We start from the raw sequence: 17,139 nt of genomic DNA, 5'->3' as shown, positions 1-17,139 counted from the left end.
AAATTGATATGGGGAAGAGAACTGTGTCAGAAATTGTGGATGTGGCTTTCTGGGGTTCCCAAAGACGTGCTGCTTACATTACTAAATATTTACTGCATGTGTAGTAAACATTTAGGTAAGATTGTGGCTGGAGTGGGGGAATTTTTTCTAAAGCTATAGAGGAAGCAGACCCCAAGGTCTGGGCCCCCACCCTTGACCACAGGATCTGCTTCCTCTATAGTTATATATATAGTTGCTCATCCAAATTATATTGTGTCTGTGCAAGCACAGTAGATTACATTTACAGGTAGCATTGGAGCCAAATTCTCTCTTGTTAATATGCACATAATATGATGTTGTATGGAGAGAAGAGTGGGAGCCCAGATGAATCTGTTGCTTAATTAGTATGTCAGCAAGTCGGCAAGAGAAAACCACTTATGCAAAACAGTCCTCCTGCCTCTCAGGATGGTGCAAGCAATTTAGTACAATGTTGCAACTGAATGAAAATGTATAATTTTAACAGGCGTATAGAGGGAGGTGCCCCCAATTCTCTCTGTTTACTGTATCTTGTTAGGGTAGGGCTCCTAGTAAGGGGTCTAACTCCCAGCAACTCCCAGTAGGCACTAATATTACTAGACTCTGTATCTTCAGGTGGGCTCTCGCTTATGAAATGGTACAGGCGCACAGCATTCACTCTTTCTCAATGACTTTGGGCACCAGTGGTTCTTAAAAACAGTGGAACCGATTTATTGAAATGTTCAAGATGCCAATCACTTCAATTTCATAGAGTGTGTGCTCAGTTGGTTCAGCAAAAGGTACATCAAGTGGCAGCAGGTCAATGTCCTACAGAATACTCACAACTCTCGTGCTATTCCTTTACAAACTTTATCAAGGGTAGTTTAGCCTGCCCCTTGGTCGCCAATTGTCCATCACTAGGCGAAGCTCAAAGAGGTGAATTACTCCAGGATCTACATAATCCTGAGTTTACCAGCCTCACTAATCTGCTCACAAACACAATCAATCAAGACAATGTACAAAATAAATTACATTTCTGCAACTTATTGTTACTTACAACTAATTCACATCAGGAATGGTACTGTACACTACAGTTGCTAAACACAGCAGTATGAACTACTACTTTCCTTCTACAGAGTAACTCATTAAAGTGAATGGGGCAAAAGGGCTCATGTACAACCGCAACTGCCATTGTGGTTGTGCCCCAGGGCCCCCCTCTGGCCCCCGCTGCCACTCTAGTGCACTGCGTCACCACACCAGGTCTCTGCGTGTGTGCACGGTACCATGTCATTGTGCACACATGCAAAATGTTTGTTTTGCCGCGACAAAGAGGGGTCATGCAACAGCAAGAAGCGGATCTGGACCAGCGGGGCCCAACCGTTTTTTTCCCGGTGTCCCTCAGGCCTAGTCCAACACTGTCGCTGTTGCTCATAATGAGGCTATTCATTAAATTTACTGAAGACAAAACGTCCTTCCCAAACCAGATGACTTGCATGCTTGGATTTCCTGGAGCTGCCGCCACCTTGAGGGTGATGGTAATGAGCGCTATTGAGGTTTTGCATCAAAGCTCATATCCCGTTCCTGAGTAGTAATTTCTAGCCACATACCTATTATCAGTATTTTTTTAAAAATTTAGGAATGGCTAAGGGTAGAGGCACACAATGCTAGACAACAAATTGCCTCTTCTTCGGGTGACTAATTTGTTTTCCAAAGTCACCCAAAGTTGCTTCACGAGGAAACTTTGGGCCATTTCGGAAAATGAAGTGCTCCAAGTGCCATCCTGCAGGCCATTTATATTCTAGGCTGGGGGAAGGAATTGCGTTGAGATGAGTCACCCGAAGAGGAGGCAATTAGTTGCTGGGCGACTAATCTCCCCCAAATAGCATTGTGTCAATCACTGGTTGGTGCTAACCTGTTAGGTGTCCTTGTTATTCTCAGACCCCGGGTCACACTTTCACAGAGAAAACTGCACTGCCTCATGGTACTATTGTAAGGAGCACCTTGCCACCACCCTGCCTCTAGTCTGTGCAATCCTTCCTGTTGCCCTGGGTGTTATTCATGCAAAGCCCAGAGCATACACAGCCCAGAGCAGCCACAAGCATTGCAGAGGCTGGAAACAAGATGGCAGTGCTGTTTACAGTAATCTGTGGTTTTTGGTTAATGACCAGGTTGGTGTAAAACAAACTCGTACCCCCCAAGTGATTGAGCCTTTCCTTCTCCTTTAATGTGAAGTTTTTCTTTAAATTGACTTTGGGATTAAACTTTTACTAGGAATCCTTGTATGATTACATGTAACACATCTCACAGGGTCCAGCCTGGGTGTTCCTGAAAAGTGTCATCAGATGTTCATAACATGAAAGCAATATGACATCTGTTTTCAGCAGGTCTTGTCATGTTTTATCTTTCAGGCGTCTGATACAGTCCACCGCTCCACCCTGTGAAGTTTTTAATTTTATTTACGATTTAATCTATGAAACTTCACATCCAAGTCCCGACATAATTCCTTAAAAAAAAAAAAGACTCCATAGTGGTAACAAAATGCTAGTAATTGTAAACCATAAAACTGTGCAATTATACTGTGCGATTATATGTCACAGAACTGCAATGGAAATGAGTGATGATATAAATGACACAATCTTGGATGAACATCGGCAAGCACGGAAGGCTCACAGCACCTGGAACTAAATCCCTTGCCCCAAAGCCATTTCTACTGAACAGCTTCATTCAAATTCTGATTTCTGATATCATCCAAATGTTCACAACTGTTTGCAGATCATTCCAAATGTAACTTGATTTTGCTTTTGATTTTATATTTAGCAGTCCAAGGTAATATTCACTAAAGGAGCTTGAACTGTTCTCATTGTGGGAATCAATTTTATGCAGAAGTCAAACATTGGCCATAGCTCACTTCTTTTTCTTCTTGCCTCGTTTGTAGAACTTCAGTTATTTGATCAATAATCAGTGAGCACCATACCTACAAAGTTGCAGATGATATCACCCATCTGCTTGGCAATACCTAGACACATAATGGAGGTTCCCTCTAGACATGGGATAAAGGGCCCTTTTAGGCCCAATCATGGACATGACTTATTATAAACCCTATGGTCTTCCATTTGGTGCCCATCAAAGTGTTTAGAGTTTACTAAAATGTTTATCAGTCTACATCAAAGGTTGCCCAATCCCTGGCAGTTAAGCTAGCACCACCTACAAAGAGATGAAGCCGTGGATGACGGTTGTTAGCCTTATCGGCAACTATTGCCTTAAAGGGATACTGTCATCGGAAAACATGTTTTTTTCAAAACGCATCATTTAATAGTGCTGCTCCAGCAGAATTCTGCACTGAAATCCATTTCTCAAAAGAGCAAACAGATTTTTTAATATTCAATTTTGAAATCTGACATGGGGCTAGACATTTTGTCAATTTCCCAGCTGCCCCCAGTCATGTGACTTGTGCCTGCACTTTAGGAGAGAAATGCTTTCTGGCAGGCTGCTGTTTTTCCTTCTCAATGTAACTGAATGTGTCTCAGTGGGACATGGGTTTTTACTATTGAGTGTTGTTCTTAGATCTACCTGGCAGCTGTTATCTTGTGTTAGGGAGCTGTTATCTGGTTACCTTCCCATTGTTCTTTTGTTTGGCTGCTGGGGGGAAAAAGGGAGGGGGGTGATATCACTCCAACTTGCAGTACAGCAGGAAAGAGTGACTGAAGTTTATCAGAGCACAATTCACATGACTTGGGGCAGCTGGGAAATTGACAACATTTCTAGCCCCATGTCAGATTTCAAAATTAAATATAAAAAAATCTGTTTGCTCTTTTGAGAAATGAATTTCAGTGCAGAATTCTGCTGGAGCAGCACTATTGACTGATTCATTTTGAAAAAAAAGTTTTTCCCATGACAGTATCCCTTTAATATTTTCTACAGAAATGTTCTAGGTACAGGGGACATATTTTAATAAAATGTGTATTACATTGCATGTCTCTGTGCAAACTAAATAGGTCATAGAATTCCATTTATGGTCCTGTTGATTTGTGGCCAGAATGAGGGAAAATGGCAACATAGGGGTAGATTTATGAAAATTAGTGATGGGTGAATTGATTTGGCAGGCGAGAATTCCCTGCGAATTTCCGCATTTCGCAACAATTCCGACACCGGCGGCAATTGAACTAACACCCTTTAACTTTAATGCACGTCAAATTGTCGGCAGTGTCAGAATTGTCACCCGTGTCAATTTTGATGCCCGTAAATTGACCCTGGCGTCAAAATTTGCATTTCGTGAATTTTTCGCTGTTTCACAAATTTCGATCATTTTCCTGCGAAACAGGACAAATTCGCCCATCACTAATGAAAATTCAAGATCATATTTTACAGATACTGTATTTACCTGTTATTTCAATTTACATTTTCAAGAAAAATTTGAGCATCAAGTTTTTCTTCCACAATTTTATGTATTTTTGAGATTTGAGGTTTTTTTCATAAATTAGAAAAATTACAGAATTCATGTTTTCAAGATCTTTTTGAGTTTTTCTAAATAAGAAAAAAATGATAAAAACAAATTAAAATTGATATCTTCTTCTAAGGGAGTATTTATTAAAATTTGAATTTTTGGGGGTAAAAATGTGCATCATTATGTCATAACGTGACTGTGATTTTTCTGGCAATTGTGTTTCATGTATTAATTGAAATAGCCATATGGGTTACCCTCTAATTTTTTCACCACAGCAAAATACTTCTGTATTTTTTCCCCATATTTAGGTTAAAAAAGAAACTTGATAAACAACTTTTTTGAATACTGAAAAAACACATTGCATTGATTTCTAAAGCAACTTGCCAGAATTAAGGTGTCAACTTTTTTATTTAAAATTTGACTGTATCACAATTTGAGAAATCTTAAATTCATAGCTAAAAATATGATTGTCGGGTTTTTTTAGCACATTTTTCGATATTTTGCTGCCAACTGTGAAAAAAATCAAACTTAAAAATTTCACGTCTGTAACTTCATAGAAGGTAGGGATGGAAGCAAAGGGGATATGATTATATATTCAGCTGTCTAATTTTAAATTAAATAGAAGCCTTTATGGCTAATCTGAATGACATTTGAGGTTCATTTTTCAAATATAGTTTTATGCATTCCTGACTCCATTGTATTTTGCCTTGAATACTTGTAACAGCTACAGCATCACATTTAGTGATATTGTCAATATGAGGCTTTGTGTTAAACAGAAATATACAGCATTGAACTGAAAATAGGAGGTGAAACCCAAAAACGAAAACCTGCAACTTTTAGGGGCCGATTCACTAACTTCGAGTGAAGGATTCGAAGTAAAAAAACTTCGAATTTCGAAGTGTTTTTTGGGCTACTTCGACCATCGAATGGGCTACTTCGACCTTCGACCACAACTTCGAATCAAAGGATTAGAACTAAAAATCGTTCGACTATTCGACCATTTTATAGTCGAAGTACTGTCTCTTTAAGAAAAAACTTCGACCCCCTAGTTGCCATCTAAAAGCTACCGAACTCAATGTTAGCCTATGGGGAAGGTCCCCATAGGCTTTCCTAAGTTTTTTTGATCGAAGGAAATTCCTTCGATCGTTGGATTAAAATCCTTTGAATCGTTCGATTCGAAGGATTTTATCGTTCGATCGAAGTAATAATCCTTCGATCGTTCGATCGAACTATTTGCGCTAAAATCCTTCGACTTTGATATTCGAAGTCGAAGGATTTTAATTCCCAGTCGAATATCGAGGGTTAATTAACCCTCGATATTCGACCCTTGGTGAATCGGCCCCTTATTGTACTCGGTGGGAGCAGAACCTCTAGCTGTGGCCCTGTGACATCATGTTGACATCATGATTGTACTTATGACTCATTTTCCAACATTTTACATTGAATAAATGCATTTTTTTAATTAATTTTCTGTATATTTTCCCTTGCACCACCAGCTTTCCATATTTAATACTTTTACTTTCTGCCATTATTTTTATGGTGTAACCCATTCAAGTCAAGTTTCAGAAATATGCCCCTTGTTTTTATTTATTTATTTTTTTATTAGAAGTGCCTGAAATAAAGCTATCAATATCAAGCTCATTCCATATGGACACTGGCAATGCAAGAATTTAAGAAAAACAAAAACTTTTGATTATTTTTAATCATGAAAATACCCCAAGAAGACCGCGTGCCATTGAATAAATCATCTTTGTGAAAGATAATAGCTAACATGAAGATTTCGCCACATTCGAGAAGCTAAAAAAAAGAAGAAATTTCAACTTGCAGGTAATGGAAATGGAAACGGTGGAGTGAAAACAGATGTTACACCACAAAAGGTTTTACTTTCAGACTTGTGAGCCAAGATACAGTTTTTCACATCATCATTCGATATGGGGTTGTGACAGCAGCAATGGTAAAGCAAAGGTCAAATAACTGCATTTGGAACGACAAGGAGTTTCTATTTTGTGCAATTACCTCCATCAGTGAAAACGTAGATACCAATCAGTCAAGAATCCCTCATTTGCACAGAGCAAGCTGCATAATAAATAATAGCCCTGGAGCCTATTTCCCTTATTTTTGAAAATATTCGACAGCTAATTAAAGTATAAAATAGGGTAATCCGGGTAAAATGGTAACTAACCTTTGCTGGAATGATACTTTTCATTCTGAATAATTGTCCTAGGCAGGAAACGATTTGTCTAACCGACTTGCTTACTGTAATTTATACTGTATTTAGTATGTTTGGAGATTCTTAAACATTTACCCCTAAAGCACTTTGTACAAATATTTTTTCCACAATCATTCTATCCTTTGGGTGACTTTTAAGGAGGAAAATTAATGATTTCAATAAATGATTTGAAATTTGTTATCTGTGTTTTTACATTCATAGTTGGATGGATGAACTCTATATCATACAGATACACCTTTCACACACATGTTGTTACTTTCTTTATTGCTGTGTGAAGTTAACTCTGTATTGGGAATGTTCTATTGTCAGGAATGGCTAAAGAATGGTCTAGCTGTGTGAGAGCACCAATACTTGGCTAAAGACTGGTTTAGCCTTGTTAATATTCAGATTGGCTTAGGAATGCTTTACTTGGCTAAAGTCATGACTTGCTAATTGATGTTATACCAATATTAATGTTTTAATACTCTGATTGGTTAAAGAATGGTCTAGTGTTGTTAATGTTCTGATCGGCCAAAGGATGATCCTAATGTTTTATTTGCTAAAGGATGGTCAACCCTTGTTAATGGTCTAATGTTCTATTTGGACAAAATATATAGTATAAACTTGTGACAACTCCAATGCTCTGATTAGCAAAGACATACAGTTACAATTTAATGAATCAATTTGATTATTGCCATGATGATCAAATTACTTTTGAAAGTCAGGACTGGAACAGGACTGAAGGAAGGAGTGAGGACAAGGGCAGGAGTAGGAGAGCTAGGGACATGTCACAATGCTCAGGTGCAAAGCCAATGCTCAAAGCCAGATGTGAGGAGGGCTGGGCTTATATAGGGCAAAGTCAGCCCTGATTGGATGATGCAACAGACCCAGGGAAGCAGGTGGAATGGAAAATAGCACAGATTGGCTGCTCTCCTAGCCCTGAGGTTAAGGAGAGCATCCAACAACCAGGAGGTCATGGGTTGAAGCTACAGCTGAACCTTTAACTGATTGTACAGAAGGTCTTAGTTCCTGGGTTAGCTCCTCTGATTATCCAATTCTCATCTGTTGCTATACATCCTGATTGCTGCTGTCCCTAAACATTGATTAAATCCGTTTACCAACCCAATTAAGTTTCAATACCCCACTATTGGACTTTGTTGTAGTTCTTCAGTGTCAAGCTTTCTGCCAAATCCAGATGTCCAGGTCCAAAAAGCCATATGGCCCTGATCCAGTCCAGCAGGACAAAACTGCTTAGGATACCACTGCAATAAAATTAGAGTGGAGAGATGATTGTTGTTTGAATGACTTTGTTCCTTAGCACTCAGGAAAAAGAGAAATATGCTCTCATCCCATATGTGACCAGGAAAAGGAATCACAGTAGGGACATGATTATGGGGTAAGAATAATGAGCCTCCAAAGCAGACTACTAGTAAAAAATGTATGGAAACACCTAGGGGCCGATGCATCAAGGGTCGAATATCGAGGGTTAATTAACCCTCGATATTCGACTGGGGAATGAAAATCCTTCGACTTCGAATATCGAAGTCGAAGGATTTTGCGCAAAAAGTTCGATCGAACGATCGAAGGAATAATCCATCGATCGAACGATTAAATCCTTCGAATCAAATGATTCGAAGGATTTTAATCCAACGATCGAAGGATTATCCTTCGACCAAAAAAATTTAGCCAAGCCTATGGGGACCTTCCCCATAGGCTAACATTGGGTTCTGTAGCTTTTAGGTGGCGAACTAGGGGGTCGAAGTTTTTTCTTAAAGAGACAGTACGACTATCGAATGGTCGAATAGTCGAATGATTTTTAGTTCGAATCCTAGGTCGAAGTCAAAGATCGAAGTAGCCCATTCGATGGTTGAAGTAGCCCAAAAAAAAAACTTTGAAATTCGAAGTTTTTATACTTCGAATCCTTTACTTGAGCTTGGTGAATTGGCCCCTAACAGTACAAGCTTACAATCACTATCAACCATCAAGTCAACCCCAGCCTGCTGTGACATTTGGAGAATTCACATTAGGATAAAAACGATAAAATGGTCAAAATGTTAAATTTCTAACTTTTTTTCTCTAAGCAATAAACAGGCCTACCCATGTGAGCAACATAGTTGTCCCAAACAAGCAGCCTTCAAAGTAACAATGCATGTGTAACATTTCAAAACTTTATAAAATCTTATTATTATATGTTCAGTATTCCCATGTCACACAATTATTTTCGTTTGCCAGCAAAGGAAACAGTCTTTTTTTTTTTAATCCTGTTATATTTACATTAGTCTCTTATAAATTATAGGCCAGAAGACCAAAAAATACATTAAAGCCAACACATATCTGCTATCGGTTTAATCCAAGGAAACAGCAGAACAAATTATAGTATTTATCTTAATCAATTAAATCCCTTCTGGAATATTTTTGTGGCTTCATAGGTTTCAAGTAAAAAAAAATAATAATAATGTAGACGGTTATTTTACAACTTTGCCTCCCAGTTTCCTCAAATAAAATTCACTCAGAAAATTGGGAATTAATAAGAAATGTACTTAATGTGTAGTACTCCATCAGCACATATCTGGGCCACAAAACTGTCCCCAAAATATCTCAGAAAATGTCTCAGAATAGTAGAAAAACACACTCCTACTTAATTACAACACTACAGTCTATTACAGGAGATTCAATTTGAGGAGAAAAAACTTTTTGACTAATTCGGTTCCAGTTTTTTTCCCATAGACTTCAATAGAGTTTTCACATAATAAACAGCGAGAATAAGGTTTATCGTGTGGACGAGAATCAATTTCAGATGCAATTCAATTACATGGGAAAAAACTGAATTAGGAGAAAGTTTTTCTCTCCTCAAATCGAATCTAGTCCATGACTTTCCACATGATAAACCTTTTATCATATGAAAACTCATGGATGAGATTCAATTTGTGATGCAATTCAGAAAACGTATCTTATTATTAATCACGTGAAGTGTATGGGAAAAATTTTCACTGAATTGAATGTGGCCCATTGTTTGAAAATGTTGTAGATTCTGCATGACAATGTGCACATATACTGTATAGACACATCTTTTTGATGGACAGTTCTATCTCTTTATAGTAAGTAGTGATGGGCGAATTTGGGGCGTTTTGCTTCACCGAAAAATTCGCAAATTTCTAGCGAATTTTCGCAAAACGGTGCCAGCATCTCTGTTTTTTTGACGCTGGCGAAAATGCACCCGCGTCCAAAAAAAACAGCCAGCAGCATAAAATTTTTTTTCACGCTGGCGAATTTTCGCTGCGGTTTCCCGGGAATTCTCCGCAAATTCACGCCTGGCGAATAAACTCACCCATCACTAAAAGTAAGCAAACTTATTGAGTTCTGCATGACACATTGCTAAACTAACATGATATTGAAGGAGATGTGGTCATCTGTAAAGGGTTAGATTTACTAACCACAGGCAGACAAAACTGAACATATTATTTAGTTACAGAAGAGTTGAATGGAGAACCTTATGAGGCTTTAAGAAGCTATGGGAATGAATGGTTTGGCTTGTTATTTTTTTATTATTCTATAGCATTCCACCGCTGTTGTGTATGAGAGTGCTTGGCTTTGAGTGCTGACCACATTAAAATCAGATGAAGTATTACCACTAATTCTGAAAACAATTCATTCTCCCGGTAATATATCCCTGTATTTCTATTGCATCGTTCTGAAACAGAAATTAGAGTTGGAGATCACAGCTGGAGAAAGGTGAGGGGAAAGTAGAAAACATTAAAATGACATCGCAAAAGAAGTTCATGAGATGGTCAGTAGGCAGTGCCTGTGGAATTTTGTTCCTCACTTGCTGTGTTTGCCCCTCAGACAGCAAGAGTTTCTTTATAAAAAATATGTTGTCTAAAGTGTTCAGCTGCAATTTTACCACTTTCATTTTTTTAAATAAATAGATATCCAAGCGAACACAATGTAATGGGTCAATAATGAAGATAAACACAAATAAGTAATTCCACCTATCTAAGAAAAAACACAAACACTCTACAAGACGGTCCAGAGGAAGGTAAGAATTGTGTAAGCTCAAAAGTCAAAAATAATGTCCTTGTTTTATTAAAAAAAAAATAATATCCTGAGAAAAATATGCATTGAGTGTATTGAGCATTCTTCTATGGTTTTATGAACATCTACAATGGCACCAGAAGTGAATTTTTTCATTTCATTGGTGATTCGATAATAAAAAGTGTATGGTATGTGATCCACCAGCAAGTTTGTTCTGTAAATTATACTTATTTTGTCGTTTTTATGTCTATGCAAAGGCCAGTTACAACAAAGAACTTACTGTAGATGTCTAAATTGTTGGCACGATTAATGGACTGGAGAAGGTTTGCTGCCATATTGTTTATTTCCTACTGAACTAAGTGGGGTACTGAGTACATCAATAAAGGTTGTTCCCTCTGTATATTATGACAGGAACTTAAAGGGGCCGATGCATCAAGGGTCGAATATCGAGGGTTAATTAACCCTCGATATTCGACTGGGGAATAAAAATCCTTAGACTTCCAATATCGAAGTCGATGGATTTTGCGCAAAAAGTTCGATCGAACGATTGAAGGATTAATCCATCGATCGAACGATTAAATCCTTCAAATCAAATGATTCAAAGGATTTTAATCCAACGATCGAAGGATTATCTTTCGACCAAAAAAACTTAGCCAAGCCTATGGGGACCTTCCCCTATAGACTAACATTGGGTTCGGTAGCTTTTAGGTGGCGAACTAGGGGGTTGAAGTTTTTTCTTAAAGAGACAGTACTTCGACTATCGAATGGTCGAATAGTCGAACAATTTTAAGTTCGAATCCTTCGATTCAAAGTTGTAGTCGAAGGTCGAAGTAGCCCATTCGATGGTTTAAGTAGCCCATGGTTCGAATCCTTCACTTGAGCTTGGTGAATTGGCCCCAAAGACTCAAGTAAAGATCTCTGCACTTCACAAATAATAGCTGAAGTCCAACTGGAGGATGAACCATCACAAATGATAGCAAAACCATTACAAAGGATAATGAAAGTTTCAAGGTTTACACATTATAGTTTATATCGTAATCATTAACAGCAGGTTGTATTGTATTAATAGACTTTGTAAACATTTTAAAAAGACCATTGTCTTCCAGCGATATACTTCATAAAATCAGATCTGTCTCACCTAATTCTTCTTAAGTATATTAAGTATATTCTCCGTCAAACAATATCTCTGAATATAATCTGTCAAAATCTTTACATTTCTTCTACAGAAGCAGCACATAAGTTAATTTAGGTGGTGAACCCCAACTATATTAAGAAATACACAGGGGTGTAACTGCAGTGGAAGAAATCCTGCAGCTGCAGGAGGGCTCAGGAAGTATAGGGGCCCCATGAGGCCATAATTCATATACAATTGTTTTTTTTAAAAAATGGTAAAACAAGCCTCTAGACAATTTGGAGGCCTGAAAAATAATTAGCTGTTGGTCCTAGTAATTTCTAGTTATGCCACTGGAAGTACAACTCCAAACTAGAGTCGCTGGATTTGCATGTGAGCCACTATCCTTCAGTTAGGGGGTGTCGAACACCATGGGGCAGATTTATCAAAGATCGAGGTGAATTTTCGAAGTTAAAAACTTTGAAAATTCAAGCTATTTTTTGTGTACTTCGACTAGGGAATAGTCCAAATTTGATTCAAATTTGAAAAAAACTACGAAATTTGAATATCAAAATTTAATGTACTGTTTTTTTAAAACTTTGACTTCGACCATTCACCATCTAAAACCTGCCGAAGTGCTGTTTTAGCCTATGGGGGACCTCCTAGAACCTATTTGGAATCAATTGGTGGACTTTGAGAAATCAAAGTTTTTTGGGGGGAAAACTTTGAATCGAATTTGATCGAATGCGCTATTCCTTTGACCGTACGATTCAAATTCGGCCAAATAGGGAATGGACCCAAAAAAACCCTTTGACTTCACTTAGTTTGGTCTTTTTGAATTCGAATTTCGAACTATTTTCAATTCGATATGCGACCCTTGATAAATATGCCCCCATATGTTGAAAGACATTTAAATGTACTGGCACTCGAAAAAAAAACTCCCATCTTTATCACTGCAAGAAGCACTCTTTGTATTTAATTGTAGCCCAATGTGCCTTTCACCAGCACTTCTTCAAGGGTTCTTCAGTATGGAAGGAAGTGCGCCTTGAAAAATGTTTCGTTCTTGTGGACATGCTTATTCAATAATAAAATGTTATTTTACATTGTGGCCTGTTTATTGGAGTGCCAGTACATTTTATGTCATTACTACAGGTATGGAACCTGTTGTCCAGAATGCTTGGGACCTGGGGTTTTGTGTATAATAGATCTTCATACCTTAAGGGGCAGATTTATCAAGGGTCGAAGTGAATTTGAGGGAATTTTCGAAGTAAAAAAATGCGAAATTCGAAGTAATTTTTTGGTTACTTCGACAATCGAATAGGATACGACGACTTCGAATTTACGTCAACTTTGATTCAAAGTAAAGTTAGTTTGAATATTCGATAATCAAAGTACTGTCTCTTTAAAAAAAACTTTGACTTCAATACTTCGCCAAATTAAACCTGCCGAAGTGCTATGTGCCTATGAGGACCTTATAAAACATTTTTCTAAGTCTTTAGAGGTAGAAGGAAAATCGTTCAATCGTATGATCGAACGATTTTACTTTGATCGTTCGATGGCCAAATTTGGTGAAAAATACTTCGAATTCTAATTCGGTGGTCGAATTTCGAAGTATTTTACACACCCTTGATAAATCTGCCCCAAGTGTACTAGAAAATCATGTAAATATTAAATAAACCCAATAGGCTGGTTTTGCTTCAAATACGGATAAATTAGTTGGGATCAAGTTCAAGCTACTATGTTATTATTATAGAGAAACATTAAGGGGCAGATGTATGAAGGGTCAAATATTGAGGGTTAATTAACCCTCGATATTCGACTAGGAACTAAAATCGTTCGACTTCGAATATCGAAGTCGAACGATTTAGCGCAAATCCTGCGATCGAACGATCGAAGGATTATTCGTTCGATCGAACGATTAAATCCTTCGAATCGAACGATTCAAAGGATTTTAATACAACGATCGAAGGAATATCCTTCGATCAAAAAATCTCAGGCAAGCCTATGGGGACCTTCCCCATAGGCTAACATTGACTTTGGTAGCTTTTAGCTGCCGAAGTAGGGGGTCGAAGTTTTTCTTAAAGAGACAGTACTTCGACTATCGAATGGTCTAATAGTCGAACGATTTTTAGTTCGAATCGTTCGATTCGAAGTCGAAGTCGTAGTCGAAGGTCTAAGTAGCCCATTTGATGGTCGAAGTAGCCCAAAAAACACTTCGAAATTCGAAGTTTTTTTAATTCGAATCCTTCACTCGAGCTTTGTAAATGTGCCCCTAAGATTATTTGAATATAATAGAGACTATGGGAGATGGCTTTTCCATAATTTGGAGCTTTCTGGATTACGGGTTTCTGGATAATGGATCCCATACCTTAGTAGTGCCATGTTATAGAAGCAAAAAGTCCAATGAGTGCTTCTATTCAGTCTATATAACCCTTGAAGATGTGCTTTGGGTTGAAGGTACATGCAAGAATGCAATTTCTGCTTGAGCTTTTTGCAACTAAAACATTTCACTTCTAACTAAATTGAACATTCTTTCCCTCAATCTAGAAAATATTTGGTTCAGTCTTGTATTATTCATCCTTGCTTGATTATATCTGGTGCATTACAGTATTAATCTTGAGAGCAGAAATCCAGATATATGGTGCCACTGTGTGTGGATGCACTGACAATGGGTTTTTTATTATTTATAAAGTGCCTCTGTAAGAAATATTAATAACGCAAGAATAGATGTGTTTTTATTGTGATTTCTATTCTTAAGAATCAGTCATTAGAGCATAACCTCATTTTGGGGTTTCTATTTTGTTTCAGAATTCAATTAGGGGCATATTTATTAAAGCATGAATTTATTTGGTTGGGCTTTTTGTCTCAAAAAAAAATCAAAAAAGTAGCAGGGAAAAAAGGGAAATTATTATGCGGCAAAGCCAAAAATACTAAAAAATCAACTAAAACCCATCAAAGTCATGTAGAAGTCAGTGGAAAATGTCCTTATTGCAATTGGAAAATGTTTCTTGCCTTCATGTTTCGAGTTTTTGGACACTAGTTTTTGTGCGACCATCCAAAAAAGTTGTTGTTTTAAAGTGACAAATTCAAAAGAAAGTAAATAGTAAATTAAGGGCATTTATGCTGGGAGTTTGGTCGAAAAATTTTTTAATTAGAAAAAATTAGTTTTAATAAAATACCCACCTAAATTTCTCTGATGTTTCTCTCTCATTAGGGTTAAATTACTTTGGATATCTAATGTTTATTGATTTAGGAGTGGACCCCCTCCCTTTTTTTTCATTTTGCATGAATAATAGGTGAAAGGGCTTAAACAGGAAAGATTTGGAAATGATACATTACAATTAGGGATGGGCGAATAAATTCGCCATGGTTAAATTCGCGGCGAATTTCTGCGTTTCGCCGCGGGCGAATTTTTCGCGAAATTGCGGCAAAAATTCGCCTCGCGACTCGTTTCGCCGCGCGTCGAAATTTTCGTCGCGCGACGAGCCGCGACGCCGCTAATGCGCGTCAAAACAAAAAGACGCGCGACAAACTAAACATCACCCACAGCAGCCAATAAGATGTGAGCCATCCCTGAGCCAACCCACTGGCTATATAAGGAGCTGCAGAGGCGGCCATTACTCGTGGCGTTTCTGGTAGAGGTAGAGAGAGCAGGATAGTGAGAGATTTGTGTGTGATTTAGCTAGTGGAGTTTGTGTAGAGAGCTTTTTTTTTTTCTGAGTCAGTGCAAGTGGAGGTTGTGGATTTCAGTTTACTGTTTTCCCTCTTCTGCTTGCCTGCTCACCACCCAATAGCCCTTTTTAGGGCTAACTGTCTTTGTCTTTGTCTGTGCTGGTGTGTGTACTCCTTGTGGGTGCACACTTCTGCTGAGGGGATTTAGTTGAGGGTTTTATTTTTTTCTCCTTTCCTTCCCCGAAATATCCAAACCCCCCCCTTATATATATTTTTTTTTTTTAAGTTTAGTTGCCCAATATGACGGGCCGTGGGAGAGGGGGGATGGGTGGTGGTGGTGGTGGTGGGAAGAAGGGTGGGATAGGGAGGGGTGGCCGAGGAAGAGGCCGTGGTGCTGGCCGTGGGCATCCAACCCCACAACAGCCATGTGCCATGCCCAGTCTGGGCACTGTAAATCAGTCGCAGCACAAGCTGCCATCAAAGCAGCTGCCATCACAGCAGCAGCTGCAACAACAACAGCAGCAGCTGCAACAACAACAGCAGCAGCTGCAACAACAACAGCAGCAGCAGCTGCAACAACAGCAGCCGCAACAACAGCAGCAGCAAATGCCACAGCAGCAGGTGGCTGTGGGTCGCAGCAGCGGGGCAACTGGTCCACGTAGGACTGTGCCCGATTTTTTTGCCACTGCTTCGCGACCCATACGGTCGCAGCAGGCAGAGGCAGTGGTAGACTGGCTGACCCAGGCTACCTCATCTGCAGCAGGCACTAGTGAGCGGCAGGAGGTGGCATCACCTGCTAGCTCAGTGTGGGATGACACCCCATCCCTCTTATTTGATCCTGAGGTGGACTTGGGCCCAGACACCCTGGATCTTTTTGATGATCAGGCAGGAATGGGGGGGGCATTCATGTCTGATGAAGAGGAGGAGGTGGTCATGTCACAGCCCACATCAATAGGGGATATTGGGCAGGGTCCCCTTATGGCAGGGCAGCAAGTTGCTGGTGTGGGGTCAGACACCAGCATGCTGGATGTGGGTATTGATGCCATGTATGAGGCAGGGTCTGGTCTGGGGGAGGACGATGACAGGGACAGACCCTGGGAGCCGGCTCCAGAGGATAACAGCAGCAGTTCAGGGGGGGAACTGTTTGTTGTTGATGAGGATGAAGAGCCGGCTCCACCGACCACTGCTAGGGGGGGCAGGCAACAGGGCAGCACTGCGCCTAGGTCCAAAGCCTATGTGCGTACGGGTGGGGACCATCCTCAACCCTCCACAGCAGGCAAGGCAGTGGCCCGCACTTCAGCAGTGTGGGCTTTTTTCACGTGCCAGGCAGAGGACCAGGCAATAGCAGTGTGCCAGCTCTGCCGGCAGAAGGTTCGAAGGGGGCAGGCAGGGTCACATATGGGAACATCAGCTTTAAGTTCCCATATGAAACGTCATCACAGGATGACGTGGGAGCAGCACCAAAGTGGCAGGGCACCGGGTGGCAGTGGTGCTTCCTGTCCACCTCCTCCCATTCCTCAGGGAAGAGGTGCTAGCTCCCCAGACCCTGCAGCAGGTGAAGAGGATTCTGGGGCTCACAGTCGGAGGCAGCCACTGTGTAGCTCAGCCTCTTCTGCAGCCTCCTCCTCCTCAATGCGGCCCCTGTCCCGCCAGGTTTCCCTCCCCCAGTTCCTCAGC

Source organism: Xenopus laevis, chromosome 6S (genome assembly GCF_017654675.1).
Source record: "Xenopus laevis strain J_2021 chromosome 6S, Xenopus_laevis_v10.1, whole genome shotgun sequence".
Classification (NCBI taxonomy): Eukaryota; Metazoa; Chordata; class Amphibia; order Anura; family Pipidae; genus Xenopus; species Xenopus laevis.
Note: the sequence above shows the minus strand (reverse complement) of the source record.